Genomic DNA, 9,253 nt, shown 5'->3' with positions numbered 1-9,253 from the left:
CTTCTTGATCCAGCAAGAGAGACGGAGAGGTAGATGAGTTCTCCGGTAGCGTGACGGAGCTCCGGAGGTTGGTGGTGATCTAATCTCAGCAGGGCTCCGCCCGAGCTCCGCAGAAACGCGATCTAGAGGTAAAACCGTGGAGATATGTGGTCGGGCTGCCGTGGCAAAGTTGTCTCAAATCAGCCCTAAAACCTCTGTATATATAGGGGGAAGAGGGGGAGCCTTGCCTTGGGGTCCAACGACCCCCAAGGGGTTCGGCCGAGCCAAGGGGGGCAACCCTCCCCTTCCAAACCGAGTCCAACTAGGTTTGGAAGGAGGAGTCCTTCCCCCTTTTCCCACCTCCTCTTTTTTTTCTCTTTGATTTTCTTCCTATGGCGCATAGGGACTTCTTGGGCTGTCCCACAAGCCCACTAAGGGCTGGTGTGCCACCCCCAAGGCCTATGGGCTTCCCCGGGGTGGGTTGCCCCCCCCCCCCCGGTGAACACCCGGAACCCATTCGTCATTCCCGGTAACTCCGAAAACCTTCTGGTAATCAAATGAGGTCATCCTATATATCAATCTTCGTTTCCGGACCATTCGGGAAACCCTCGTGACGTCCGTGATCTCATCCAGGACTCCGAACAACATTCGGTAACCAACCATATAACTCAAATACGCATAAAACAACGTCGAACCTTAAGTGTGCAGACCCTACGGGTTCGAGAACTATGTAGACATGACCCGAGAGACTCCTCGGTCAATATCCAATAGCGGGACCTGGATGCCCATATTGGATCCTACATATTCTACGAAGATCTTATCGTTTGAACCTCAGTGCCAAGGACTCATATAATCCCGTATGTCATTCCCTTTGTCCTTCGGTATGTTACTTGCCCGAGATTCGATCGTCAGTATCCGCATACCTATTTCAATCTCGTTTACCGACAAGTCTCTTTACTCGTTCCGTAATACAAGATCCCGCAACTTACACTAAGTCACATTGCTTGCAAGGCTTGTGTGTGATGTTGTATTACCAAGTGGGCCCCGAGATAGCTCTCCGTCACACGGAGTGACAAATCCCAGTCTCGATCCATACTAACTCAACGAACACCTTCGGAGATACCTGTAGAGCATCTTTATAGTCACCCAGTTACGTTGCGACGTTTCATACACACAAAGCATTCCTCCGGTGTCAGTGAGTTATATGCTCATGGTCATAGGAACAAATACTTGACACGCAGAAAACAGTAGCAACAAAATGACACGATCAACATGCTACGTCTATTAGTTTGGGTCTAGCCCATCACGTGATTCTCCTAATGACGTGATCCAGTTATCAAGCAACAACACCTTGTTCATAATCAGAAGACCCTAACCATCTTTGATCAACTGGCTAGCCAACTAGAGGCTTGCTAGGGACAGTGTTTTGTCTATGTATCCACACATGTATACAAGTCTTTATTCAATACAATTATAGCATGGATAATAAACGATTATCTTGATACAGGAATTATAATAATAACTATATTTATTATTGCCTCTAGGGCATAATTCCAACAAGGGATTGGTGGGGGAATCAACTTTTCTCTTGGTGGAAGTGTGGATCTAGGCCTTCTCAACCAATCCCTAAAGAATCAACAAGTTTGATTGGTTAGGGAGAGAGATCGGGCACTTTTGAGCTTAGGGAGCAACAATGGAGCTTGGGGAGGTAAGAGATGAGGTTCCACAGCTAGAAGAACCCTTTATATAGTGGGGGGGAAATCCAACCATTTTCCCACTCTCTGCCCGAGCTCCAGCGGTACTACCGCTGGCTGCAGCGGTACTACCGTTGGCACTCCAGCGGTACTACCGCTGACCAGGGGCGGTACTACCGCCGACTAGCGGTACTACCGCTGGTTGCAGCGGTACTACCGCTGGCCCAAGCGGTACTACCGCTGGTTGCAGCGGTACTACCGCTGGGGCCCTGGTAGTGCAAAAGCACTACCACCACCAAGAAAGTCTTCGCAAAAAGGTCCGTCCACGAACATCCGCTAGGCAGGCGGTACTAAGCTCCTGGAGCGGTACTACCGCTGACCAGGGGCGGTACTACCGCCAACCAGCGGTACTACCGCTGGCTGCAGCGGTACTACCGCTAGCATTCCAGCGGTACTACCGCTAGGGCCAGCGGTACTACCGTTGGGGACCATTTTGCAAGGAGGAAAGAAACACAGTGGCGGGGGCCGCTCCAAAGATGAAGGTAAGGGAAAATATGTGAAGTGTGCGCGTGCAAAGATAGATTCCACCCAAACCTTTCCACTACGGTTCCCCTCTTAATAGTACGGCTTTCCTATGACTCAATTAAAGAGAATCGTATAGAGCGATGTGCTTCCGTTCCATGAATGAGGAGGCGAGTCGTCTTGTGCCGTTGACGTGTGTTATCTGAAACCTTAACACACACGGTTAGTCCTTTACGGTACTGTCATCAATCACCAAAATTACTTAGGCATAAACTATGCCCCAACAATCTCCCCCTTTTTGGTGGATTGATGACAATACCGAATTTGCACAGTAAGAAATATGAGAACAAAAAGATAGAGATATATGACAGTACGGGGCATATGACTCACAACATATGATGGAAATAAATCTCTCATAAGTTCATGTCTCACAAACGATAGCAAACTAGAACCAAACCACAAAAGAAAGCAAAGCAAAGCACAAAGCAAAGCAAAGTTCGACTCTGAAAGCAAATCCAGCTCCTAGACTCTCTCCCCCTTTGGCACAAGACACCAAAAAGGGGCAAACCTAACGCCGCAGGTAGTTACTCCTCATCCTCAGCATCGGCAGACTCGTCGGTACCCTCCGGATCGTCCTGCTCCTCCTCTTCCGCCTCATCGCGAGACCACTGGTACCCTTGAGCCTGCATCCAAGTAGCCTCTGGAGTGATGTCGTCCTCTGATCCGCTGGAGATGTCAACATCAAGAGTCCTTAGAACACGCTTGTGCCTCTGGCGGCTCTCCTTCTGAGCCACGTGCGTCTGGTACTGACCCTTAGCCTGCATACAGAATAGAGTCTTCATCTTATCCTGCAGTTTGATGGCCCAAGATGGCATGGCAGAAGAGCGGGACTGAGAGGCGGTTCCTCTGTCAGCAGCAGTCTCTGTGTCAGTATCCATGTGCTGAGAGGAAGGTTATGGGTTGGCCCATTTATCCTTGACGTGAAGCTTGACAGGGTCGTGCACAATGTAGTCAGACTGAATGTAGAGCTCCTCCTGCGGATAAGTATCCTGCCACTTCTGACGAATATAAGCGAACAGATAGGGCCCGTAGATGGGAACCTTACGCATCATGATGCAGTTCCAGAGCTCCGTGAACATCACATCAGAAATATCAAGAGGGGCGGACTCCTTAGTCATAGCCTCCTCACAGAGCAGCAGCATCTCAGCCAAAGAGCCATGAACCTCGTCGAAGTTACCAATGCGAGGGAAGAGGGTGTTGCGGAAGATCCGATGCATGATGTACAAATGCTTGGGGAGCACCCCCTTCCTCACATAGAGTTGATGCAGTATGTCCTTGGCTGGGGGCCTATCACTGGGGGCTGCAGCATGAGGACGCGACCCAAGTGGAGTGTCAGCTCCCTGGCACTCAACCTTGAGGAATGCCATGAATTCACGCCAGGTACCGGTCATCTTCTGAGTCCCACTCATCCATACCATAGAGCGCTCTTCATCAGGAGAGAAGTGGACCGTGACATAGAACTGGGCAACAATAGTGGGGTCAAAATCTATCTTGAAAGTGATGATGTCCTTGATGCCCAGTTTGTCAATCAGAGAGAGGACATCACCAAAATAGTCCAGGTTCCGCTGAAGATGAGTTAGGTCAATCCACTGAACGGGGACATAGTTCTTCTTGAAATGCATGACAATATCACGGTAGATCCTGTAGTGATACTTTGCCCAAACATGGTCAACATTCTTGATCTCAGCCTTCTCTTGGAGATAATGGTTCTGAGTGCGGAACCGCAGTAAGTCCTTGGGGGGCATTGTGCGGACATTGATCGCCTTGTCCTTGTTCGCGGTCTTCTTGAAGGACTTCTTTTTGGGTTGCAGACCTGAAGTGGCGGAACCCTCTGGAGCCTCTGGGTTGCGATAATGCTTTGACTGCGTGTCCCGTGGGGGGTTCGAACGGCGAGAACTACATGTGACACAAAACACACAGCGAAAAGAAGCGACAAAAAGAGTCAAGGCAAAGAACTGGAAAGGGCAGAACAATAAACACTCATTGCCACGCACATGAAAAGAATGCACAGTGAATCCTCCTGGCGGTAGTACCGCTACCCCTGGCGGTAGTACCGCTCGGGGGTCCTAGCGGTAGTACCGCTACCCCTGGCGGTAGTACCGCTAGGGTTTGATTTTCAGATCTGACAGATAAAATAGACCTCACGGATATGGCTACACGAATTTGTACGAGGGGCATGGGTTGTGGATGAACACTAAGAACTCCACCACAGCCCTACACACATGAGAATCACTAGTACCACCGAAAATAAGTGCATGCCTAGGCAAGAGAGAGCAAGTTTTAGATCTAATCCAAATAGTTCAAGTACTTGATCTAAAACATGTGAATCCTAGGGCATGGCAAAACTAAACAGCAAAGATTCATAGGACCTACCCTCCCCTCAAATATCTCCTTCATTCCATCCAAGAACAGGGCACAAGATTAAAGACATGAATCCAAACCACCAATGCTCCTAACCCTAGAACAAGAACATCAACCAATAGAAGAAGGGGAGGAGCTTTACCGGGATTCATGGCCCTTGGAGGAGGAAGGAGAAGTGGAGCAACCCCTTCAATCCAACGGAGAGAAGGAGCTCCACGAATAGAGATCAAAACAGGGGGATTTCGGGCTAGGGGAGGGAGGAGCCGCGAGGAAGAAGAAAGAGCCTGGGAAAAACGGGCTCCCCCTCCTTTATATAGCCCAAGGAGTACGGGCCAGCGGTAGTACCGCTGTGGACCTGGAGGTAGTACCGCTACCTGGCGGTAGTACCGCTGGGGTCCTGGCGGTAGTACCGCTCCCCCTGGCGGTAGTACCGCTCCCCCTTGAGACAGCCCTAAAAAATTCCTAGCAGGTCGTGTTAGATGGGAATCCTGGCGGTAGTACCGCTATCCCGAGCGGTAGTACCGCTGGGGTCCTGGCGGTAGTACCGCTACCCCTGGCGGTAGTACCGCTGCAAATGACACAACGCGGCCTAGGATAAGAGAAGAACTTGGGCAAATGACAAGTAAGTAAAAAAAGATAGCATCCTAGAAATATGTACTGACTTGTCATTGTATATCATTTCTTCTATACGAAAGAAAGGTGGGAGGGGCGGTGACCGAGGCCACCTATGTTTGAGATAATGGTATGACACCGCTAAGAATTATCCTTGGGTTCATGACCAATGATCGTCTTTGAAGCACAAGTGCCATTTGACAATGGCTAAAGTGAAAGACTAGATTGATTTATGCATAATGGGGGGAGGGAAAGTTCATTGAGAGAACAACACTCCCCCTATGTCCATGCCTACATCTAGACCAAGATGGAATGCAAAGTGAGGTGCAACATGCCTAGTTTTAATCCACATTACTTGAATCAATGATGTTTAGCTCATGCCTTAACTCCCGGAACCTTGCTTCATCTAGAGGCTTAGTGAAAATATTTGCAAGTTGCTCTTCAGTGTGGATGAAGTGAACCTCAATATCACCTAGCTTGATATGTTCACGAATGAAGTGATGGCGAATATCAACATGTTTGGTTTTGCTATGTTGCACTGGGTTGAGGGAAATCTTGATAGCATTTTGATTGTCACATAGAAGAGGCACTTTGTCACAAGTGACACCATAATCCTTTAAAGTTTGCCGCATCCACAGCAATTGTGCACAACAACTTCAGCTGCCACATACTCAGCTTCGGTGGATGATAAGGAGACGCAATTCTGCTTCTTTGACGACCAACTTACCAATGAGCGACCAAGGAATTGGCATCCTCCAGATGTTGACTTCCTCTCCACACAATCTCCTGCCCAATCTGAGTCAGAATAGCCAACTAGATTGAAGTTCGCTCCTTTGGGATACCAAAGGCCAAAGTTTGGGGTATGAACCAAATATTGAAAGATTCGCTTAACAGCCATGTAGTGACTTTATTTTGGTGCGGATTGAAACCGTGCACATATCCCTACACTCAACATAACATCTGGTCTAGATGCACAAAGGTAAAGGAGGGATCCAATCATGGAGCGATATACCTTTTGATCCACTGCTTTACCATTGGGATCACTATCAAGCTTGCATCTTGTTGGCATGGGGAACTTGACCGGTTTGACATCTTCGAGATCGAACCGTTTGAGCATGTCTTGAGTGTACTTGGCTTGTTTGATGAATGTCCCTTCTAGACCTTGTTTAATCTCGAACCCGAGGAAGAACTTCAACTCTCCCATCATGGACATCTCAAACTTCTCAGTCATTAGTGCAGCAAATTCTTCATTGAAGGAAATGTTAGGAGAGCCAAAGATAATATCATCAACATATAGTTGGCATATGAACAAATCCCCTTTAACCCTCTTAGTAAAAAGAGTGGGATCTATCTTCCCAATTTCAAACCCACGATCTTGTAACAACTCAGTAAGATACTCATACCACGCGCGTGGGGCTTGTTTAAGGCCATAGAGTGCCTTATTAAGTTTGTACACATGATTGGGGAGCTTGGGATGTTCGAATCCCGGGGGTTGTTTGACATAGACCAACTCATTTAAAGGACCATTAAGAAAGGCACTTTTCACATCCATTTGTTGTAATTTGAAGTTATGATGAGAAGCAAATGCAAGCAACATGCGAATAGATTCTAGACAAGCAACAGGGGCAAAGGTTTCACCGTAGTCGATACCCTCGACTTGGGAGTAGCCTTGAGCCACCAATCTTGCCTTGTTTCTAATCACAATCCCATTGGCATCTTGCTTGTTATTGAATATCCATTTGGTCCCGATGACATTATGTTCCTCCGTTGGCCTAGGCACTAAATCCCAGACTTGGTTGCGCTCGAAGTTGTTAAGTTCTTCGTGCATGGCCATAAGCAAATCCTCATCATCGAGCGCTTCCTGTACCTGTTGAGGTTCACAATACGAAACAAACGCGTGATGCTCACAATAATTCCAAATCTGTTGACCGGTGGATACTCCCCTTTTTAAACTGCCAAGTACATTCTTCATAAGATGTGACTTGACTCTCAGCTTGTTTGCAATCTTGGTTGCTCGACGCTCCAAGAGGTCTTCATTAGATAACGGGGGAGCATCGACTTGTTTACTTTGCTTGCCCTTGCGTCTTGAGCCGGCTGTTGGTGCTCTAGAACGGAATTGTGAGACAGTCTCCTGATCATCTTGTCCTTCAACGTGAGCAGGTTCACTAGTTTGTTCTTGTATTTGTGGTTGCTCTTGATCTTGATCTTGTGCTTCTACTTGGTCTGGATCTCAGGGTTGCACTTGATCTTGATCGTGAGAAGGTTCGGAGTCTTGGGGCAGTGCTTGAATATCCTGAGACACATCATCATTGTTGGGCAATTTATCTTGACCTTGAGCTTGTTTATTTTGTTGAGAGTCTTCTCTTTGTTCATCGGAAGCATGTGGGGCTTGTGGAGGTGATGGCTCCACTTTAGTAGAGCATTGTCCTTCTCCTTCGGCCACAAGGGGTTCCTCAATGGGGAGTATTTGACCAATCCCCATTCTTCTTATGGCTTGGGGAGGAATTTCATCACCTACATCACACAGACCACTTTGCTCCACTTGGGAGCCATTATTTTCATCAAACTCTACGTTACACGTCTCCTCAATTAGTCCAGTGGACTTGTTGAGGACACGGTAAGCATGAGAGTTTGTAGCATAACCAACAAAGATACCCTCATGTGCTCTAGAATCAAATTTAGCTAACCGTGCGCCTTTCTTGAGAATGAAACACTTACAACCGAATACCCGGAAGTACTTGAGATTGGGTTTGTTTCCAGTTAGAATCTCATACGGAGTCTTGTTCAAGACTTTGCGGATATAGAGCCGATTGGATGCATGACATGCTGTGTTGATGGCCTCTGCCCAGAAGTTATATGGAGATTTGAATTCTGCCATCATTGTCCTTGCAGCGTCGATCAAGGTCCGGTTCTTCCTTTCTGCCACGCCGTTTTGTTGAGGGGTATATGGTGCAGAGTATTGGTGTTTTATTCCCTCATCACCTAGAAACTCATCCAAGGTGTAGTTCTTGAACTCGGTGTCGTTGTCACTTCTAATCATCAAGATCTTTGCTTCATGTTGACGTTGCGCTTCATTAGCAAAGTTGATGACCGTTTGTTGAGTCTCACTCTTATTTTTAAAGAAATATACCCAGGTATATCTTGAGTAGTCGTCAACAATCACTAAGCAATACTTTCTGCCTCCAAGACTATCAAATGATGGAGGACCAAACAGATCCATATGGAGAAGTTCCAATGGCCTCTTAGTGTAGATAAGAGTCGTTGGACGATGAGCAGTTTCATGAATCTTTCCTTCAATGCAGGCACTGCAAACACGATCTTTAGCAAAACTCACATTTGTTAGTCCACGAATATGGTCCCCTGTCAGAAGGCTTTGCAAAGATCTCATATTGACATGAGCTAAACGGCGATGCCAAAGCCAGCCCACATCAACTTTAGCCATTAAACATGCCGCAGTCTTAGTGGGTCGCTTTGAGAAGTTCACCACATAAAGACCATTTTCGACATATCCAACATAGGCTACTTTAAGAGTCTTGCTCCTGAGGAGGACCACAGTATCAAGATTAAAGAAAGTGGAAAACCCATAATTGCGAGTTGACGAACCAAAAGTAAATTGTAGGCAAGTGATTCAACAAGCATGACCTTCTCAATAGATAAGTCTTGAGAGACGACCACCTTACCAAATCCCAATACCTTTGAAGAGGATGCATCGGCGAATTGGACATGGGTGGGCATAGATGGAGAAGGATGCACATCCACCACTATGTCCTTGCTTCCGGTCATATGATTTGTTGCTCCACTGTCGAGCAACCATGACACCCCACCGGAAGCAAACTCCTGCAATAGATCAAGGCTTGGTTTTAGGTACCCATTTTTAATGGGTCCTTTCATGTTAGAGACAAGGGTCTTAGGAACCCAGATAGCCCATTCAATATCCTCATCGTAGGAACCAACAAATCTGGCATAAACATGCCCATCACTAGCACAATATAAGACATAAGAAGAATTGACTTTGCCGGCTGTGT

Source organism: Hordeum vulgare, chromosome 2H (genome assembly GCF_904849725.1).
Source record: "Hordeum vulgare subsp. vulgare chromosome 2H, MorexV3_pseudomolecules_assembly, whole genome shotgun sequence".
Classification (NCBI taxonomy): Eukaryota; Viridiplantae; Streptophyta; class Magnoliopsida; order Poales; family Poaceae; genus Hordeum; species Hordeum vulgare.
Note: the sequence above shows the minus strand (reverse complement) of the source record.